Source organism: Bombina bombina, chromosome 7 (genome assembly GCF_027579735.1).
Source record: "Bombina bombina isolate aBomBom1 chromosome 7, aBomBom1.pri, whole genome shotgun sequence".
Taxonomy (NCBI): Eukaryota; Metazoa; Chordata; class Amphibia; order Anura; family Bombinatoridae; genus Bombina; species Bombina bombina.
Window position 1 is genome coordinate 33,546,870 of NC_069505.1, and position 22,052 is coordinate 33,568,921.

At 39.3% G+C, this 22,052-nt stretch overlaps 2 non-coding genes across 2 annotated transcripts; one reads left to right on the forward strand and one right to left on the reverse strand.

The window, feature by feature from the left end:
• Window positions 1–21,231: 21,231 nt before the first annotated feature.
• On the reverse strand, window positions 21,232–21,341 carry TRNAL-CAA (transfer RNA leucine (anticodon CAA)). The gene is made up of 2 exons: window positions 21,304–21,341; window positions 21,232–21,277 (listed from the first exon to the last, which is right to left on the reverse strand). It is a non-coding gene; the product is annotated as a tRNA-Leu (tRNA).
• Window positions 21,342–21,541: 200 nt separating this feature from the next.
• TRNAQ-CUG (transfer RNA glutamine (anticodon CUG)) lies at window positions 21,542–21,613 on the forward strand. Its single transcript has one exon. It is a non-coding gene; the product is annotated as a tRNA-Gln (tRNA).
• The last annotated feature ends 439 nt before the right edge of the window (window positions 21,614–22,052 follow it).

Below are 22,052 nucleotides of genomic sequence, written 5' to 3' on the forward strand. Positions count from 1 at the left end.
GTATGTAAACAGGTGTGTGTGTATGTAAATATGTATGTATGTAAATATGTGTGTATGTAAATATGTATGTATGTAAACAGGTGTGTGTGTATGTAAATATGTATGTATGTAAATCGGTGTGTGTATGTAAATATGTATGTATGTAAATAGGTGTGTATGTAAATAGGTGTGTATGTAAATTTGTGTATGTAAATAGGTGTGTGTGTATGTAAATATGTGTGTATGTAAATAGGTGTGTATGTAAATAGGTGTGTGTGTATGTAAATATGTATGTATATAAATAGGTGTGTGTGTATGTAAATATGTATGTATGTAAATAGGTGTGTGTGTATGTAAATAGGTGTGTATGTAAATAGGTGTTTGTGTGTATGTAAATATGTATGTAAATATGTGTGTATGTAAATAGGTGTGTGTGTATGTAAATATGTATGCATGTACATAGGTGTGTGTGTGTGTGTGTGTGTAAATATGTATGTATGTAAATAGGTGTGTATGTAAATATGTGTGTATGTTAATATGTGTGTATGTAAATAGGTGTGTGTATGTAAATATGTGTGTATGTAAATAGGTGTGTGTGTATGTAAATATGTATGTATGTAAATAGGTGTGTGTATGTATGTGTGTGTATGTAAATATGTGTGTATGTAAATATGTATGTAAATAGGTGTGTGTGTATGTAAATAGGTGTGTGTATGTATGTGTGTGTATGTAAATATGTGTGTATGTAAATAGGTGTGTGTGTATGTAAATAGGTGTGTATGTAAATAGGTGTGTGTGTATGTAAATATGTGTGTATGTAAATAGGTGTGTGTGTATGTAAATATGTATGCATGTACATAGGTGTGTGTGTGTGTGTGTGTGTAAATATGTATGTATGTAAATAGGTGTGTATGTAAATATGTGTGTATGTAAATAGGTGTGTGTATGTAAATATGTGTGTATGTAAATAGGTGTGTGTGTATGTAAATATGTATGTATGTAAATAGGTGTGTGTATGTATGTGTGTGTATGTAAATATGTGTGTATGTAAATATGTATGTAAATAGGTGTGTGTGTATGTAAATAGGTGTGTGTATGTATGTGTGTGTATGTAAATATGTGTGTATGTAAATAGGTGTGTGTGTATGTAAATAGGTGTGTATGTAAATAGGTGTGTGTGTATGTAAATATGTGTGTATGTAAATAGGTGTGTGTATGTAAATATGTGTGTATGTAAAATGTGTGTATGTAAATAGGTGTGTGTATGTAAATAAGTGTGTATATATGTATGCGTATGTAAATAGGTGTGTAAATATGTATGTGTGCACTGTGTATGTAAATAAGTGTGTATATGTAAATGTGTATGTGTGTATGTAAATAAGTGTGTATATATATATATATGTATGTATGTAAATATGTATGTGTGTGTGTAAATAAGTGTGTAATTGTATATATGTGTGTGTGTAAATATGTACGTGTGTGTGTAAATAAGTGTGTAGTTGTATATATGTGTGTGTATGTAAATATGTATGTGTGTATGTATATGTAAATAGGTGTGTATGTGTGTTTGTAAATAGGTGTGTGTGTGTATGTGTAAATATGTATGTGTGTATGTAAATAAGTGTGCATGTATGGGCGTGTAAATATGTATGTGTGTATGTATATATATGTGTGTCTATGTTAATTGGTGTGTATGTATGTGTGTGTATGTAAATATGTGTGTATGCAATTATTCGTTAAGGTATTAAATAAAGCAAAGATAAACGTTACTGCACAAGAAGGTGCTTTGCAATGCTAAACATATGCAAAGAGGGGTGGATTAGTGGGCACGACGTGTGTATGCAGTGGGCGTGGAATGGGCGGGATCAAAAGTGGCGAGTAACATTTTTGGCCTGGCTAGTAGGTTAGGACCTGAAATGTTGAGCCCTGATGTAGTGTATATGTATGTATATATGTATGTATGTAGTGTATGTATTGTGTATGTATGTATATATGCATGTAGTGTGTATGCATGTATATATGTATGTAGAGTATGTATGTAGTGTGTATATATGTATGCATGTATGTATGTAGTGTGTATGTAATGTGTATTATGTATGTCGTGTATGTATGTAGTGTATGTATGTAGTGCGTATGTATGTATATATGTATGTATGTATGTAGTGTGTATGTATGTAGTATGTATGCATGTAGTGAGTATGTATGTAGTGTGTATATATGTATGCATGTATGTATGTATGTAGTGTATGCATGTATGAAGTGTATGTATGTAGTGTGTATTCATGTATATATGTATGCATGTATGAAGTGTATGTATGTAGTGTGTATTCATGTATATATGTATGCATGTATGCAGTGTGTATGTATGTAGTATGTATGTATGTAGTGAGTATGTATGTAGTGTGTATGTGTGCAGTGAGTATGTATGTATGGAGTGTGTATGTATATATGTATGTATGTAGTGTGTATGTATGTAGTGTGTGTGTATGTATGTAGTGTATGTATGTATTTATATATGTATGTAGTGTGTATGTATGTATATATGTGTGTAGAATATATATGTAGTGTGTATGCATGTATGTATGTATTTATGTATGTAGTATATGTATGTATATATGTATGTAGTGTATGTAGTGTGTATGTATATATGTATGTATGTAGTGTATGTATGCAGTGTCTATGTAGTGTATGTATATATGTATGTAGTGTATGCTGTATGTATGTATGTAGTGTGCATGTATGTATATATGTATGTAGTGTATGTATGTAGTGCGTATGTATATATTTATGTAGTGTATGTAGTGTATATGTATGTATATATGTATGTAGTGTATGTATGTATATATGTATGTAGTGTGTATATATGTATGTATATATGTATGTAGTGTGTGTATGTATGTTTGTATGTATGTAGTCTGTATGTATGTATGTATGTAGTGTGTATGTATGAATTGTGTATGTATGTATGTATGTAGTCTGTATGTATGTAGTGTGTATGTATGTATGTAGTGTGTATGTATGGATGTAGTGTATGTATGTATGTAGTGTATGTATGTATGTAGTCTGTATGTATGTATGTATGTAGTGTGTATGTATGTATTGTGTATGTATGTATGTATGTAGTGTATGTATGTATGTAGTGTGTATGTATGTATTGTGTATGTATATATGTATGTAGTGTATGTATGTATGTATGTATGTATGTAGTCTGTATGTATGTATGTATGTAGTGTGTATGTATGTATTGTGTATGTATGTATGTAGTGTGTATGTATGTATTGTGTATGTATGTATGTATGTATGTAGTGTGTATGTATGTATGTATGTATGTAGTGTGTATGTATGTATTGTGTATGTATGTAGTGTGTATGTATGTAGTGTGTATGTATGTATGTATGTAGTGTGTATGTATGTATGTATGTAGTGTGTATGTATGTATTGTGTATGTATGTATGTATGTAGTGTGTATGTATGTATTGTGTATGTATGTATGTATGTAGTGTGTATGTATGTATTGTGTATGTATGTATGTAGTGTGTATGTATGTATTGTGTATGTATGTATGTATGTAGTGTGTATGTATGTATTGTGTATGTATGTATGTATGTAGTGTGTATGTATGTATTGTGTATGTATGTATGTAGTGTGTATGTATGTATTGTGTATGTATGTATGTATGTAGTGTGTATGTATGTATGTATGTATGTATATATGCATGTAGTGTATGTATGTGTGAGGGAGAGAGAAAGAGAGATATATCATACCATATAATGTAGCAATGGGCACCAGTAGGTGATTATTATTACTTCTACATACTTGTAATTTAGGTTCCCTCCCTCCCCCCCAAGATGGTAGAACTTCCCTGGTTATTTATGAACTGAAGTCTGTCTACAAAGCATCTAAAACCATTTGAACATTTTGTAAAAGACAATAAAGCCCAGAGCTAGGACAATAAAATGAAGATAAACTTTTGCTATTAAGAAATGTTCTGAAAGAGAAAATGCTTATGTTTTAAAGTGTATTTGAAGAGGGGGAAAAAAAAAAAAAGATTCGCCCGAATAGGGACTTGAACCCTAGACCCTCAGATTAAAAGTCTGATGCTCTACCGACTGAGCTATCCGGGCTCTGAAAAAGCAGAAAGGAAATATGATCCTCACCAAACACTATACTGACAAGAATCATTCATTTATGGTGTAAAAAGTTTGCAGACAATAATGAATGTGCTGTTGTATAGAGCTGTTTTTAATATGATTTATTATAGTTGTTTCATGATAAAATCTATTTAATAAAGCATAGAAGATTCACAGCTCTCTTGTAGGTCTGATTATAAAATAGATTACCAATGACAAATGGACATTTCAGCAACAGATGTTTAAACTGTATCAGGAAAATCTTTATTTATTTACACCTGGAGACAAATGAGTTAGGTGGAACCTTGTTGATGCTTTGGTTTCAATCCCCTAAATCAGACATCCTCAAACAATCCTCAAAGCCGATATGCTGGCTGAGCATCATGGGAAATGTAGTTCCAAAGCCATGTTTGAGTAATTATGTCTGCTCTAAATCCATATCAAGATGTCCAAACCAAACTGAGAATTAAATCAAAGCAGGAGAGCAATGGGTAAACATCAGTCTGCAATGGGTAAACATCAGTCTGCAATGGGTAAACATCAGTCTGCAATGGGTAAACATCAGTCTGCAATGGGTAAACATCAATCTGCAATGGGTAAACATCAGTCTCACTTGCACCTTTGACATCAGATGTTCTTTTGGTTTATATCTACCAATGTTTATTTCACTTACACTGACAAACTATCAACATACAAATATCTTGGTCATAGCTTAATGATTGTTGTATTAAAATAGTTTGTAAGGAGCTGACTCCAACATCAGGGTGAGTCAAAGGTGAGAGTAAGATAAATGTAAACGCATGCGACAAGTCAGTAAAGTGACGTTACCCATGTGCTGTGTGCAAATGCAAAAAACTAATGAGAAAACACCACAAGAGCATCTCTATAAAACATGAGAATATATATTACCTTCAAATCTCCTCAGTAGCCACTTTCTATTGTAATAGACCTTTAAGTGTCCAATCAGGATGCTAGTCCCAGGACTAGTAAGGGAGCGTGGAAGTGGAGGGCTCTCTAGTGGGCCTGTAGCAAAATTAAGGGATAACTGAGTTGAAGTCTGGAGGGTACTAGGTCAGCTACATTGTTGCAAATGTGGGGGCAGGTAATTCTGCTTACCTTTATAGGTCCTTGTTGCAGTGGATCCGGCCCTCTTTTGTTCCTGGTTCCAGACTTCAAAGGAGCTTTCCTGTGTGTTCGTGATCCAGTGATGCAGCGTTCCAGGAGGAAATCTGTGCCACCTAAGCGGTATCAGGAGATCATGCAGGAGGTGCCAGGCATGGGGGGATCTGCAAGGAGAAGTGGAGCATCAGACCATGAGGATGTGGTACCCCCTACTCCCATGGCTAGGCCCCATGCATCCCCCCTTCTACCATCCATGAGTACTGTGACGAGGGGGCTGGGCATCCAGGACCTGTCTGCATGCCCTGGACCCCAGTCTCCTATCATGGATTTCTCTTCTGATTATGCCCCAGGTGCTCTAGGGGTCCCCCTGGCAGAAAGTGCAGGCCTTACTGACCAGATGGCTGGGGACCATGCTGCCTCAGTCATTGCGGCCGGGCATGAGCAGGCCCCCAATGTTTTGGGCTTACATCATCAGTTTAGTAGCCCCCTTTAGCCTTCCCTAGGCCCCGCCTCCCAGCTATTTTACATTCTGCAGCTGCTGCCGGTGTCACCGTATGGCAGCAGCTGCAGGCCATGCCCCCTGAGGTGTGCGGTTCAGTCCTTGCACTGGCTCAGGCGCTCATCAGAACCTTGTCCGGTCGGTCAGGGCCCAGAGAGTGGGCGGGGAGAGAAAAGAGTGATGCCCTAGGATGGGGGAGGTGACGCCCACTAGGTGCCACCTAGGGACTACTCCCCCCTACGAATGGTAGGCCAAACTACTCTACGAGCTTACAGCTTTCTCTCTCCTCCAATTGGGCATGGCAATCCGTGCCGCGCTGCAAACACTGTGTGGACCCTGGCGGTCTGTCAGTAGGGGTTAGACTAGCTAGATAATTGCCGCCACCAGTTTAAGAACTTTATACAGTTCTGATTATTATTATGAATAAGTTGCCTAAGACGGCATATTTAAATATCCCAATTTAAGAAGTTTATTGTTATATAATAAACGTGACCCTGACCGGTCTTTAGCCCAAAATCTGTGTTGTGTGTTCATTGGTCTATAAATCCAGGGTCCATAAGACGTAATATGATGTTTATCTCTTATGCATCTGGCATGTGCAGCACAGTCACTCTGTTTTTCTTCTCAGTTAAAGTAAACTTTAGCTAATCAAATTCCATATATTTAATCTTTGCCATTAAAAAAATGTATATGTGTACCTTTATTTATTTATTTTTATCTATCAGTGAAAAGCGTTGAATCCATGCCTATAGTGATGTTTCTATTACAATGTTATGCCGGCCCACTGGGATGAACTTTTTTTTTTTTTTAAGGACAATTTTAATGAACATCCAATCAGTGTGTGTGTGTCATATGACACTCTTGAAGTCCAGCCCTTTGAAAGCCCTTATGAAGCTTTTGATATTAGATTGTGCTCTCTATGTTACAGCCCAGCCAAAAGAGGAAATTAAAAGAGGCGGAGGAACAGAAGATACAAAGTAGGATTACAAATCTTGTATTATAATATATATATATATATATATATATATATTTATACACTTTAAAAAAAATGCGGTTTTGCTTGCACACGAATATATATTTTATTGCAACATTTTTTAAATCTGAAATTTACCATCACTTTAAGGAAGTTTACTATGAAATCTCATGCGGTTATAGAGAAACCCCTACAACATCACAGCAAACATTTCTGGGCTATACCCAACATTCAGTCTACATAAAGTAGGGTGACCAGACGTCCCCGATTTCCGGGGATAGTCCCTGAATTGAGGAGACTGTCCCCGGACAAATTATGTCCCCGAAAGACGGATGGTCTGCGCCACGCCTGTTATAACACATTCTAACACCTTCAGCACGTTCAGCTGGCCAGGGGCGGAGCTACTACTAGTGGTGCAGAACAGTGTTAATTCCGTCGACTAAAACTAGACTAAAATGACTATAAAACTAAAGAAATTCTAATGACTAAAATACGACTAAAACTAAAATGACATTTTAGTCAAAAGACTATGACTAAAACTAAATCAAAATTACAAAAAACAAATAACAAAAAAGAACTCAGCACACCTCAATTTAGCAAAAATGTAAATGCAATTTATTATAAAGTATCTAAATACAATTCTATAGTATGAATCCACAACTTTCAGTCCATCCACACACGCAAAACACTTTCATTCATAAAACAATCAGATTCAACACAGGCGTCCCTGGAAGAATCAGCAAAGGCTCTCAAAAAAACGCTATTTATGTCTTAGAAAGTTAATTTAGATGAAAAAATGGACAGTCCCTTAGACATGCAGAACTTTCACAGTTATTTTTAAATATATAATCTTTGATGCAATTTTTCAGATACAGTTGCTGTAAAAAGATTTTTTTCTCCTTGATTACAAATATATCTTCTTAGGCATGAGATTTGAATAACATTTTGAAAGATGTAATCATTCCCTTGTTCAGCATACACCTTTTCATGATAAGTATAAGCACATCTATGGGTTAGTGCAGAACAAGACAAAAGCCGTTAGTTCATCCAGCATATGTATTAAACTTAATCTTGTGTTAACACTCAGTATACTCCAAGGCTCTTTCCAAGTTCCCCTCTTTAAACCACACTTGCGGTCGGGTAATATTCAGCCCGGGTATCGGTGCTTAACTATTCTAACAGTTCATGTTATAACATATGCATAAAGTTTCTATCACTTCCCAGTATTAGAGTGTTAATGAATTATAGCGTCTCTAATGTGGTAGAAGCCGTGTGTTAAATCAGCAAGTGTATCACCAATCATCTGTATTGCATCTGTATTAGTATAGAAGCTGGCCAGTTAGAACATGCATGTTAATTAGCTTTATAATACTTGCGATTTCATATCCTTTTGAACAAATGGAGATGCCCCCGACTTTTATCCACTCGTGCGGACGGGAGAACAAAAACCACTTGATTCGGTCTTGTATCCTTATAGAACAACGGCTCTTTTCTGTGATCTTTTTGCATCAAAGTCCTTGTATCGACAAGCGGTTCAGTGAGCTGCCTTACACTCCGACGCGTGTTTCGGGACTCCGCCCTTTTTCAAGGAGTATACGTCATCATATATATATATTTATACACTTTAAAAAAAATGCGGTTTTGCTTGCACACGAATATATATTTTATTGCAACATTTTTTAAATCTGAAATTTACCATCACTTTAAGGAAGTTTACTATGAAATCTCATGCGGTTATAGAGAAATCCCTACAACATCACAGCAAACATTTCTGGGCTATACCCAACATTCAGTCTACATAAAGTAGGGTGACCAGACGTCCCCGATTTCCGGGGATAGTCCCTGAATTGAGGAGACTGTCCCCGGACAAATTATGTCCCCGAAAGACGGATGGTCTGCGCCACGCCTGTTATAACACATTCTAACACCTTCAGCACATTCAGCTGGCCAGGGGCGGAGCTACTACTAGTGGTGCAGAACAGTGTTAATTCCGTCGACTAAAACTAGACTAAAATGACTATAAAACTAAAGAAATTCTAATGACTAAAATACGACTAAAACTAAAATGACATTTTAGTCAAAAGACTATGACTAAAACTAAATCAAAATTACATTTTAGTCAAAAGACTATGACTAAAACTAAATCAAAATTTGCTGACAAAAACAATTTATGCAAGTTGTTATAATCAATCCATATCCAATTACTGCTCTTTTGTAAAATTTACGAAACTTCATTTTATTAAATTTTAAGATAAAGACATGTTATATACCACAACAGTTAAATCTGTATTGCATGTTCAAACCTTAATACCATAAAAGAAAACAGGTTAATAAACCTTTACTCCAGGAGTTTATAATAAGTTTGGAAGTTCTAGAGCAGTGCTAATATCGTTGCCAAAACGTTTTTGAATCTGTGAACAATCAATTGATTCTTCCTATAGAAATAAGCATAACCCACGAATATGGGTTTAAGTTATGCCGTGCCTGTGCTAGCTGCAGAAACCTTTTGTTGTGTTGAGTTACTTGATATTTGTTTTAATTATTAACAGAGAACTGTTAAAGTTTTTATATTGGGTAATTTGTTCAATACAGCCAATACAGGTTTTTTTTTTATATTTTAAAGTTGCACTTCTGTTTGTTTATGAAACTTGGTTTTATTTCATTTTAAGTTTAATAAAGATATTACATATCACAACGGCTAAATCGGTGTCTTTATTGCATGTTTAAACCTTAATACCATAAATATTAACAGGTGTTATGTTTACTCCTGGAGTATATAATGAGTTTGCAAATTTTAGAGAAATGCTTAAATAATGCTTTACACTTTAACTAAACCCCTTAGATTTTAGTCGACTAAAATCTAGTGGAGATTCAATCGACTAAAATTAGACTAAAACTAAAACAATTCAGATGACTAAAATACGACTAAAACTAAAATGGCATTTTAGTCAAAAGACTAAAACTAAGACTAAATTGAAACTTGCCGTCAAAATTAACACTGGTGCAGAAGTGGGATTCAGTGTAGTCAGCAGCACATGCAGTGTGAGTCTGTGTTTTGTTCAGCAAGCGCAGGCAATAACTATAAACTGTGCGACATCATTTAGACAGAAGCAGAGGTGGCAGCTCTGTAAGTACGGTACTACTACCCTAGCAGCAGAGTTTGTCACGTTGCACCTTAGCCCCGCCCACCTCTCCTCACTTATGGCTTTGCAGCAAAACATATCTGTAGTCCTGTGCCATGCAGGCTTTTAGGGAGAGGACATTTGTCTCAATATTGCAAAGAGCTTGATTCAAACTTCCTAAACCTCTCCCTCTGTGCTCTCTCCACACTGAGCTCAGGGATCTTTTCCTGAAATAATCTGATTGAGCTGAGCTTAAAGGGACATGAAACCCAAACATTTTCTTTCATTAGTCAGATAGAGAATACAATTTTAAACCACTTGCTAATTTACTTCTATTATCTAATTTGTTTCATTCTCTTTGTATCATCTGTTGAAGAAGCAGCAATGCACTACTGGTTTCTAACTGAAGACATGCGTGAGCCAATGACAATCTGTATATAATATATATATGCATCAGTTACGTGCAGTAATAGGAGGCAGGGGAGGCAGTGCCTACCCTGTCCAATGAGGGAAAAAAAAGATTTGAAATAATATTTATTTTAAAAAAAAGTGTTTTTATTTTATTAATTGTTGGCCACAACCACCCTCGCCCCAAGGGTACCCCCCCCACCCCCGATGGCTATTACTGTTACTCAGTAGTCTGTGCGCTGTGCGCTACTGCGCTTGCGCTGCAAAAGAGGCATCATCATCATCCATTGTTGCGCAATTAGGAGGCAGTGAGCCGGTCCGCTGCCCTCCATTAATTGCGCAACATGGATCTAACTAAGTGTTGACAGCTCTAAGTGAGCTGCGCCACCCACTGGTGACTCGCCGGGTCCTCAAAACCGCCTCCATGATGAGCTAGTTCCCCTTGAGCCAATCATCATTCAGCAGCACTGCGGGGAGGCGTGCCTGCTGGGCTGCTGAATGACAGGTGTGGGTCATGTGACCGTTTGACACATCGCGCGCGCCGAGACAGACTGGCAGTGGCAGGAAGACTGAGACTCAGGAGTAGAGTGTGGAGACGGAGAGAGTTGCTGAGGTGCTGCTGAGCAGATTAGTCTGCGTGTCCGACCGACCGTGCTGCTAGTGCCACTGCCTACCTAGTTGTGGCTGTTTTTGGAGGAGGTATGTCCTGCCCTGGAGGACTGAGGACTATGCTAGTGTGCTGCTGCCTGCCCTGGACTCTGGAGGGGACTGAGGGACTCAGGGTCTCAGAGGGACAGAAGGAGGAGGACGGTGGTCGTGGACAGAGGAGCAGAGCCCCAGTGCCACGTGGGTGGACCCGGTCTCAGTGGAGTGAGTGACAGTCGTCTGAAGTTCTGAGTCTCTTCTTTCTCAGGTAAGGAGAGGAGAGGACCACCAGACCACTTAGGTTAAAAATGTTGTCAATGTGTTCATAATGTGGGTGGTAGACATTTTTTTTAATATGAATATACAACACATCTTCAAGTTCAAATTCTCACTTGTACCATTTTAAATTATTTTTGAATTCCTTCCATTATATATAATGCAGTAATATTTTGTAGTTGTACACTTACAGCTTGCTATTTTATTTGGTAGATAAAATGAAATTAATGAAAAACAAACATAAATTAATTAACACATCAACAGAAGATAATGAGGGTTATGTATATACATATAACTCTCATTATCTTCTGTTGATGTGTTAATTAATTTATGTTTGTTTTTCATTCATTTTATCTAGTAAATAAAATAGCTGTACAAAATATTTTACTTACTGCATTTTATATAATGGAATTCAAAAATAATTTAAAATGGTACTAGTGAGATAAAATAAGGTACAAAAATCCTTCATTGAAAACATACTTGATTGGTTGTCCAACTTGTCTAAAAGAGATCACTACAAAAAGCAAGTTAAAATACTATTATTATTATTATTAAAAAAACATTAATAAATTTAGCAGCACTGCACACTGATACTGCCCTGGAATGCCTATATATACTGTATGTATGCAATCACCATCTCTCTCCCCTCTGTCTCTCTCTCTCCCCTCCCTGTCTCCCTCCCCTCTGTCTCTCTCTCCCCTCTGTCTTTTTCTCTCTCCCCTCTATCTCTCTCTCTCCCCTCTATCTCTCTCTCTCCCCTCTATCTCTCTCTCTCCCCTGTGTCTCTCTCTCTCTCCCCTGTGTCTCTCTCTCTCCCCTGTGTCTCTTTCCCCTCTCTCTCTCTCTCTCTCTCTCTCTCTCTCTCTCATCTGTGTCTCTCTCCCCTCTGTCTCTCTCCCCTCTGTCTCTCTCTCCCCTCTGTCTCTCTCTCCCCTCTGTCTCTCTCTCTCTCTCATCCCTCTGTCTCCCCTCTGTCTCTCTCTCTCTCCCCTCTGTCTCTCTCTCTCCCCTCTGTCTCGCTCTCTCTCCTCTCTGTCTCTCTCTCCCCTCTGTCTCTCTCTCCCCTCTGCCTCTCTCCCCCCTCTGTCTCTCTCTCCCCTCTGCCTCTCTCCCCCCTCTGTCTCTCTCTCCCCTTTCTCTCCCCTCTGTCTCTCTATCTCCCCCCTCTCTCTCTCCCCCCTCTGTCTCTCTCTCTCTCTCTCCCCTTTGTCTCTCTCTCCCCCCTCTGTCTCTCTCTCCTCTGTCTCTCTCTCTCCCCTCTGTCTGTCTGTCTGTCTCTCTCCCCTCTGTCTGTCTGTCTCTCTCCCCTCTGTCTGTCTGTCTGTCTGTCTCTCTCCCCTCTGTCTGTCTGTCTCTCTCCCCTCTGTCTGTCTGTCTCTCTCCCCTCTGTCTGTCTGTCTCTCTCCCCTCTGTCTGTCTCTTTCTCTCCCCTCTGTCTCTCTCTCTCTCCCCTCTGTCTCTCTCTCTCTCCCCTCTGTCTCTCTCTCTCCCCTCTGTCTGTCTCTCTCTCCCCTTTGTCTCTCTCTCCCTCCTCTGTCTCTCTCTCTCTCCTCTGTCTCTCTCTCTCCCCTCTGTCCCTCTCTCTCTCCCCTGTCTCTCTCTCTCTCCTTTCTCTCCCCTCTGTCTCTCTCTCCCCTCTGTCTCTCTCTCCCCTCTGTGTCTCTCTCTCCCCTCTGTGTCTCTCTCCCCTCTGTGTCTCTCTCTCCCCTCTGTCTCTCTCTCTCCCCTCTGTCTCTCTCTCTCTCCCCTCTGTCTCTCTCTCTACCCTCTGTCTCTCTCTCTACCCTCTGTCTCTCTCTCTACCCTCTGTCTCTCTCTCTACCCTCTGTCTCTCTCTCTCTCCCCTCTGTTTCTCTCTCTTCCCTCTGTCTCTCTCTCTCTCCCCTCTGTCTCTCTCTCTCTCCCCTCTGTCTCTCTCTCTCTCCCCTCTGTCTCTCTCTCTCTCTCCCCTCTGTCTCTCTCTCTCTCCCCTCTGTCTCTCTCTCTCCCCCCTCTGTCTCTCTCTCTCCCCTCTGTCTCTCTCTCTCTCTCTCTCTCCCCTCTGTCTCTCTCTCTCTCCCCTCTGTCTCTCTCTCTCTCCCCTGTGTCTCTCTCTCTCCCCTCTGTCTCTCTCTCTGCCCTCTGTCTCTCTCTCTCCCCTCTGTCTCTCTCTCCCCTCTGTCTCTCTCTCTCCCCTCTGTCTTTCTCTCTCTCTCCCTCCCACTCTGTCTCTCCCTTTCTTCCACCCCTCTCTGTCTCTCTCTCCCCTCTGTCTGTCTTTCTCTCACCCATCTGTGTCTCTCTTTCTCTCTCTCCCCCTCTGTCTCTCTCCCCTATGTGTCTCTCTCTCGTCTCTCTCTCTTCTCTCTCTCTCTTCTCTCTCTTTCTCTCTCTCTCTTTCTCTCTCTCTCTTTCTCTCTCTCTGTCTCTATCCATCTCTCTCTCCCACCCCCTCTGTCTTCTCCCCCATGGCCTCTTTCTCTGTCTCTCTACCCTCTGTCTCTCTTTCTCTCTCTCTCTCCCCCTCTGTCTCTCTATACTTATCTCTCTCTCCCTGTCTCTCCCACCCCCTCTGTCCAATTTACATCTAATATCTAATTTCCTTCATTCTCTTGATATCCTTTGTTGAAAATCATATCTAAATATGCTCAGTAGCTGCTGATTGGTGGCTGCACAATAGATACCTCATGTGATTGGCTTACCCATGTACATTGCTATTTCTTCAACAAAGGATATCTAAAGAATGAAGGCATATCCTAGCCAGTGCCTCACCTGCCTCTGACCTCACTGCACGTCACTGATATGCATCCACCAATCAGCAGAGAGAACCTAGGTTCTTTGCTGCTCCTGATCTTGCCTAGATAATTCTTTCAGCAAAGGATAACAAGAGAAAGAAGCAAATGAAATAATAGAAGTAAATTGGAAAGTTGTTTAAAATTGCATCATCTATCCGGATCATGAAAGAAAATGTTTGGGTTTCATGTCCCTTTAAGTGAGGGATGGGGCACACAGACAGCAAGAGACAGTAGAAGTACAACTGGCTGCTAATTGTCCCTTTTACATCAGCCACCAGCCGGTGAACGCTCCTGAGCTGTCACAGTAAGCAGCCAGGGAGATTAACACTGCAAGTCAGTGACTGACAGTCAAGCCTCTATCAGGTACTATTTGCTTAATTAATATAAAGATATTTTTAATTGTTGTTTTTTTTTTAATATTGTTTCCCTGATGATCTGATTGTCCCAACCAAAATGTTAATACACCCCCATACTATCACTCAATTTGTAAGCAACTGGGCAGGATAATGTGACATTGGTATGTCACATGACCAGTGGCTGCACTGCTATCAGGAATATTGCTCATGCATGCTTTTCTTGGGTGAGTTTGATCCTTTTTTTTTTGCTGTGGGGGAGCTCAGCATGAGTTATTATCTTTGTGAGTTATTGAGACAGCTTCTGAATGTCAGTGCTACTGCTTGTTTCTGTGAGAGTGTGTGTGAGACACCTTGTGTTAGAGAGTGAGATCTGTATGTGTTAGTGTTAGAGAAACCATCTGTAGGTAAGAGAGCATCATTTGTAAAAATTTGGCAGAGAGCATCTGTGTGTTACAGCATGTGTGTGTGTGATAGCATGTGTATGCGTGACAGCATGTTTGTGTGACAGGATATGTGTGTGTGTGTGACAGCATGTGTGTGTGAGACAGAATGTGTGTGTGTGACAGCATGTGTGTGTGTGTGTGATAGCATGTGTATGTGTGACAGCATGTTTGTGTGACAGCATGTTTGTGTGACAGCATGTGTGTGTGTGACAGCATGTGTGTGTGTGAGACAGCATGTGTGTGTGTGAGACAGCATGTGTGTGTGAGACAGTGCGTGTGTGAGACAGCATGTGTGTGTGTGATAGCATGTGTATGTGTGACAGCATGTTTGTGTGACAGGATATGTGTGTGTGTGTGTGACAGCATGTGTGTGTGAGACAGAATGTGTGTGTGTGACAGCATGTGTGTGTGTGTGATAGTATGTGTGTGTGTGTGTGATAGCATGTGTGTGTGAGACAGAATGTGTGTGTGTGACAGCATGTGTGTGTGTGTGTGTGTGATAGCATGTGTATGTGTGAGAGCATGTTTGTGTGACAGGATGTGTGTGTGACAGCATGTGTGTGTGTGAGACAGAATGTGTGTGTGTGTGACAGCATGTGTGTGTGAGACAGTGCGTGTGTCAGCATGCGTGTGTGAGACAGCATGTGTGTGTGACAGCATGTGTGTGTGACAGCATGTGTGTGTAAGCCAGTGCATGTGTGTGTGCGACAGCATGTGTGTGTGTGTGTGACAGCATGTGTGTGTGACAGCATGTGTGTGTGAGACAGCATGTGTGTGTGTGACAGCATGTGTGTGTGTGACAGCATGTGTGTGTGTGTGTGAGACAGCATGTGTGTGTGGTACAGCATGTGTGTAACAGCATGTGTGTGTAAGACAGCATATGTGTGTGACAGTATGTGTTTGTGTGACAATGTGTGTGTGTAACAGCATGTGTGTGTGTGAGACAGCATGTGTGTGTGTGTGACAGCATGTGTGTGTGTGACAGCATGTGTGTGTGAGACAGCATGTGTGTGTGTGACAGCATGTGTGGGTGGGTGTGACAGCATGTGTGTGTGTCACGTGTGTGTGTGTGAGACAGCGTGTGTGTGTATGATACAGTATATGTGTGTGTATGTGTATGTGTGTGTGTGTGTGAGAGACAGCATGTGTGTGAGACAGCATGTGTGTGTGTGATAGCATGTGTATGTGTGACAGCATGTTTGTGTGACAGTATATGTGTGTGTGTGTGTGACAGCATGTGTGTGTGTGACAGCATGTGTGTGTGAGACAGAATGTGTGTGTGTGACAGCATGTGTGTGTGTGTGATAGCATGTGTATGTGTGAGAGCATGTTTGTGTGACAGGATGTGTGTATGACAGCATGTGTGTGTGTGTGACAGCATGTGTGTGTGTGACACAGAATGTGTGTGTGTGACAGCATGTGTGTGTGAGACAGTGCGTGTGTCAGCATGCGTGTGTGAGACAACATGTGTGTGTGACAGCATGTGTGTGTAAGCCAGTGCATGTGATTGTGTGACAGCATGTGTGTGTGTGTGTGACAGCATGTGTGTGTGTGACAGCATGAGTGTGTGTGTGACAGCATATGTGTGTGAGACAGCATGTGTGTGTGTGAGAGACAGCATGTGTGTGTGGTACAGCATGTGTGTAACAGCATGTGTGTGTAAGACAGCATATGTGTGTGACAGTATGTGTTTGTGTGACAACGTGTGTGTAACAGCATGTGTGTGTGTGACAGCATGTGTGTGTGAGACAGCATGTGTGTGTGTGACAGCATGTGTGGGTGTGACAGCATGTTTGGGTGTGTGTGACAGCATGTGTGTGTGTCACATCTGTGTGTGTGTGAGACAGCGTGTGTGTGTGTGTGTGTGTATGATACAGCATATGTGTGTGTGACAGTGTGTGTATGTGTGTGTGTGTGTGAGAGACAGCATGTGTGTGAGACAGCATGTGTGTGTGTGAGAGAGAGAGACACAGCATGTGTGTGTATGACACAGCATGTGTGTATATGAGACAGCATGTGTGTGTGTGTGTGTCATCATGTGTGTGTGTGTCAGCATGTGTGTGTGTGTGTGACAGCATGTGTGTGTGTGTGTGACAGCATGTGCGTGTGTGACAGCATGTGTGTGTGTGAGACAGCATGTGTGTGTGTGACAGTGTGTGTGTGTGTGTGAGACAGTGTGTGACTGTGTGTGTGTGTGTGTGTGTGAGACAGTGTGTGTGTATGTGACTGTGTGTATGTGTGTGTGTGTGTGTGTGAGACAGCATGTGTGTGAGACACAGCATGTGAGTGTTTGAGAGACAGCGTGTGTGTGTGAGACAACATGTGTGTATATGAGACAACATGTGTGTATGTGTGTGTATGAGACAGCATGTGTGTGTGTGTGTGTGTGTATGAGACAGCATGTGTGTGTGTGTGAGATATCAAGTGTGTGTGTGCACGAGACAGCATGTGTGTGTGTGAGAGAGACAGTGTGTCTGTGTGTGTGAGACAGCGTGTGTGCGTGTAAGAGAGACAGCCTGTGTGTGTGTAAGAGAGAGAGACAGCATGTGTGTGTAAGCATGTGCGTGTGTGACAGCATGTGTGTGTAAGACAGCATGTGTGTGTGTGAGACAGCATGTATGTGTGTATGTGAGACAGCATGTGTGTGTGACAGCATGTGTGTGTGACAGCGTGTGTGTGAGCTAGCATGTGTGTGTGTGAGAGACAGCATGTGTGTGTTTGTGTGTGTGACAGCATGTGTGTCTGTGTGACAGACAGCGTGTGTGTGTGTGAGACAGCATGTGTGTGTGAGAGACAGCGTGTGTGTGTGTATATGACACAGCATGTGTGTGTATGAGACAGCATGTGTGTGTGAGACAGCATGTGTGTATATGAGACAACATGTGTGTATGTGTGTGTATGAGACAGCGTGTGTGTGTGTGAGACAGCATGTGTGTATATGAGACAACATGTGTGTATGTGTGTGTATGAGACAGCATGTGTGTGTGTGTGTATGAGACAGCATGTGTGTGTGTGAGAGTGACAGTGTGTCTGTGTGTGTGAGACAGCGTGTGTGTGTGTGACAGCATGTGTGTGTGTGTCAGCGTGTGTGTGTGTGACAGCATGTGTGTGTGTGAGAGACAGCGTGTTTGTGTGTATATGACACAGCATGTGTGTGTATGAGACAGCATGTGTGTGTGTGTGAGACAGCATGTGTGTGTGTGACAGCATGTGTGCGTGTGTGTGTCAGCGTGTGTGTGTGACAGCATGTGTGTGTGTGTGACAACGTGTGTGTGTGTATGAGACAGCATGTGTGTGTGAGACAGCGTGTGTGTGTATGAGACAGCATGTGTGTGTGTGTGAGACAGCGTGTGTGTGTATGAGACAGCATGTGTGTTTGTGTGTGAGACAGCAAGTGTGTGTGTGTGCGAGACAGCATGTGTGTGTGTGTGTGAGATAGCAAGTGTGTGTGTGAGACAGCCTGTGTGTGAGAGAGAGACAGCCTGTGCGTGAGAGAGAGACAGCATGTGGGTGGGTTATTGTAAGCATGTGTGTGTGTCTGTGTGAGTGACAGCATGTGTGTGTGAGATAGTATGTGTGTGTGTGAGACAGCATGTGTGTGTGTGAGAGAGACAGCACATGTATTTGTGTGGCAGCGTGTGTTTGTGTGTGAGAGATAGCATGTGTGTGTGAGACAGCATGTGTGTGTGTGTGTGTGTGAGAGACAGCATGTGTGTGCATGTGTGTGTGAGACAGCATGTGTGTGTGTGAATGCGTTTGTGTGTGAGACAGCATGTGTGTGTGTGTAAGTGCGTGTGTGAGCGCATGTTTGTGAGAAAGCGTTTGGTAGACATATCCCAACAAATTCTAAGAAGTATTTTATTTATCTCACATGGACGAAATGTGAGAAATAACGTAAATCTCATACAATCACTCCATAAACACATAGCAATACACTGCATATATAATTTCAGGAAAATATGCTAATAAAATAGTTTTTTACCATTTGCCAATAAAAAAAAAATGTCCCCGGATTTTATTTTAAATATATGAACACTTTAACATAAAGGGCCTCAAAACCTCAATTTTATGAATAAATGAGAGGATAATTTGCAAACTGTGAGTTCAATATCTGATTAGATAATTTATTGAAATAAGGGATTTACATTCTCCCACAGCGAAAATCTAAGGAACAATTTTTGAAAGTGGTTTAAATGGTACCTAAGGCCTGACAGATTGTATCCAAAAAGAGATATATCACAAGCAGCTTGTTATAGAAATTGTGGGGAATTATGTACCTATTTTAATATGTGGTGGTCTTGTCTGAAGATTAAACATGTTTAGGAAAATAGTTATATTTTAGGACACACTTTTCCCCTTTTGCCATTGCTGCCTTTCCCAATTAATGGTCTAAACAGAAATATTAATAAGCTAATTGCGTTAATATGTACTGCAGTACGAACAAGTATCGCTGGATGTTATAAAATTGCCTGGTCCTTATTTTGAGATAATAATGAATAAAATGAGATCCTATCCTCAAATAACTGAACGAGCAGCGCGTTTATTTGATCATAAAGAAGAGACTCTAGGAACATGGGAAATGTGGATTTTATGGGCGGATATAAAACTCCTAAAGTCCTGAAGAGAATAATGTTGTCAAAAAATAAAAGTAGAAAATATAAATAAATTTCACAATAAAAATAAATAAATAGAATTTTGAGTCGTGCTGACCTAACTACCCTAACCCTCAATCTCTGGTTCCCTCTTCTCAAGATAATGTACTGTCAGGATTATATAATAAATTACAGTAAAAATTAGCATAAAACGTGGAAATAAATGATGTGTTATTATATGAATTAGTTTATAATATTAAATAATACAGTCACTTGATGATAAAATCTATCTAATTACAGTGTATATCAATAATCAGCAATAACACCTACACGAGGGTTTACAGTTATTTCTTATTTTCTGTATCCCAACCTTCAAGAAGGAAACACTTCTGAACACTGCAAAAACACTCTTAAATCCTTCTTTACAGATTCTTATTATTTTTGCTTGCTCCTTTAAAAAAATATAAAATGTAAAATATATATATACAGTATATTTATAATATGGGTGTGTATATTTTTTGTGGCAAGGTAATAACATTTATGAAACAAACACCTTTAATTTCTGTCAAATACATTCTTTTTTTACATTTATTTTTATTTAGGAAAAATTATGATACATAAACAATGGCATCAAGATTTTAATAACAAATTAAACATAGGTAAAATATATGAAAGTATATAAAAAGATATACAAATTTCATAAGATAGTGTGTATATATATATATATATATATATATATATATATATATATATATATATATATATATATATATATATATACAGGTAGCCCTCCGTTTACGCCGGGGGTTAGGTTCCAGAAGGAATGGTTGTAAATCAAAATCGTTGTAAATTGAAACCCAGTTTATAATGTAAGTCAATGGGAAGTGAGGGAGTTAGGTTCCAGGCCCCTCTCAAAATTGTCATAAGTAACACCTAATACATTATTTTTAAAACTTTGAAATGAAGACTTTAAATGCTAAACAGCATTATAAACATTATCAAATAATCACATGTTAAGGAAAAATATTTTTTATATAGAATTAAAATAAGTTAAATGAACAAAAACCTTTGCTAAACAGCATTATAAACCTAATAAAATAATCACACAACACAGACTTTACTTGCATTTTTCTGCAAACAGTTCTTTCTATGCATTCCAATCTGGACTGATTTATAGACAGGAAGATCTTGTTCCTATGAAAGCTGCTCGATAGCTCAGGTCTAGCTAGACTAATAAATTCCAACCTGTTTGTATGCTTGGCTTTTATTATATAATTATAATAAATTATTACAAAACAAATATGTTTCTTCATTTATAAATATAGGCACCACTGCACTTTTATTCCATAACTTTATGAAAATAATTTATTTTGTTATATATTTTATACTTCGTTTTCATTTGTTGTTTTTTTTTGTATTTTGTTTCCAGTTTTGTTTAATTACTCAGATTTTGAAAAAAAGTAGAAAATGTAATAATAAGCAAAAAAAAAATAGAGCTGCAGAAGTGCTGCATTAAAAATCAATAATATGTGAAATAAAAGAGGATATAGATATGGAGGGAGGAGTATAGCGCACAATACACTAACGTTTATCTCTGATTTTAGCACAGTCTTCCGTTTTACCAGTTTCTATCTCATTCTAGGCAGCTGCTCAAATAAAAAGTTTTTCTCTTTAATGATTAAAACAAATATGTCACAAGAGAAGTTACGAAGCAGGAGATACTGGTGAGGCCAGTAAGGGTGGAGAAATCTAAAGGGAATTTTGCCTTGACGTGTAAAATATATTCACCTTTAATTACAAAAGCTACATAGAAACAACTAATGATATTGTTTATGTTTGAAAACAAGTTTTAAGTGAAACTAAACTTGTGAAAGTGAATAAACATTTTTAAATTTCAAAAGCAAAAGGACTATGTCAGAAGTGGGATTTGAACCCACGCCTCCATTCGGAGACCAGAACACCCACATGTAGTGAAGATACAGATCTTGAGTCTGGCGCCTTAGACCGCTCGGCCATCCTGACATTGAGTTTCTGAAGTATACATACTCTAGTTACAACTAAATCAAACTTAAATATAAAATAGGAAAATATAATTTCCCTTGAGACCTTGTCACTTTATTAGTGGGAGGGACAGAGCAGAACGTTATTATATTTTATATCATTCTTTGAACTTAAATCTGACGGCACGTTTGACAAAGCACCAAGTATCAGTTTTGGTAGTTGGTTCCATGGTGTAATGGTTAGCACTCTGGACTCTGAATCCAGCGATCCGAGTTCAAATCTCGGTGGAACCTAGATTTTCTTTTTTCTTCAATGAATACAATGAAAATCATCCATAGCAAGACATTATAGGTGTCAAACATAACAAGAATCTATAACAAGCATATTCTCTTCCTAAAATAAAAACAGTAATAGAAATGATAAATATAACAATCACATGGTTAATGATCATATTCTACGTCTATTTAATTTATTTATATTCAACATTCAAAATGTCCTAACACCAAATTACCAAACTTTCACCCTTTTGCCTTTGCTGCCTTTTCCAATTAATGGTCTAAATAGAAACATTACTAAATTAATTGCTTTAATATGTACTGCAGCATGAAGAGGTATCGCTAATTGTTGGAAATGGCCTGTTTCTCACTTTGAGATAATAATGAATAAAATTAGATACTTTTGCTAAATGGCTGAACGAGCCACATGTTTTTTATATAATGAAGAAGAGACGTG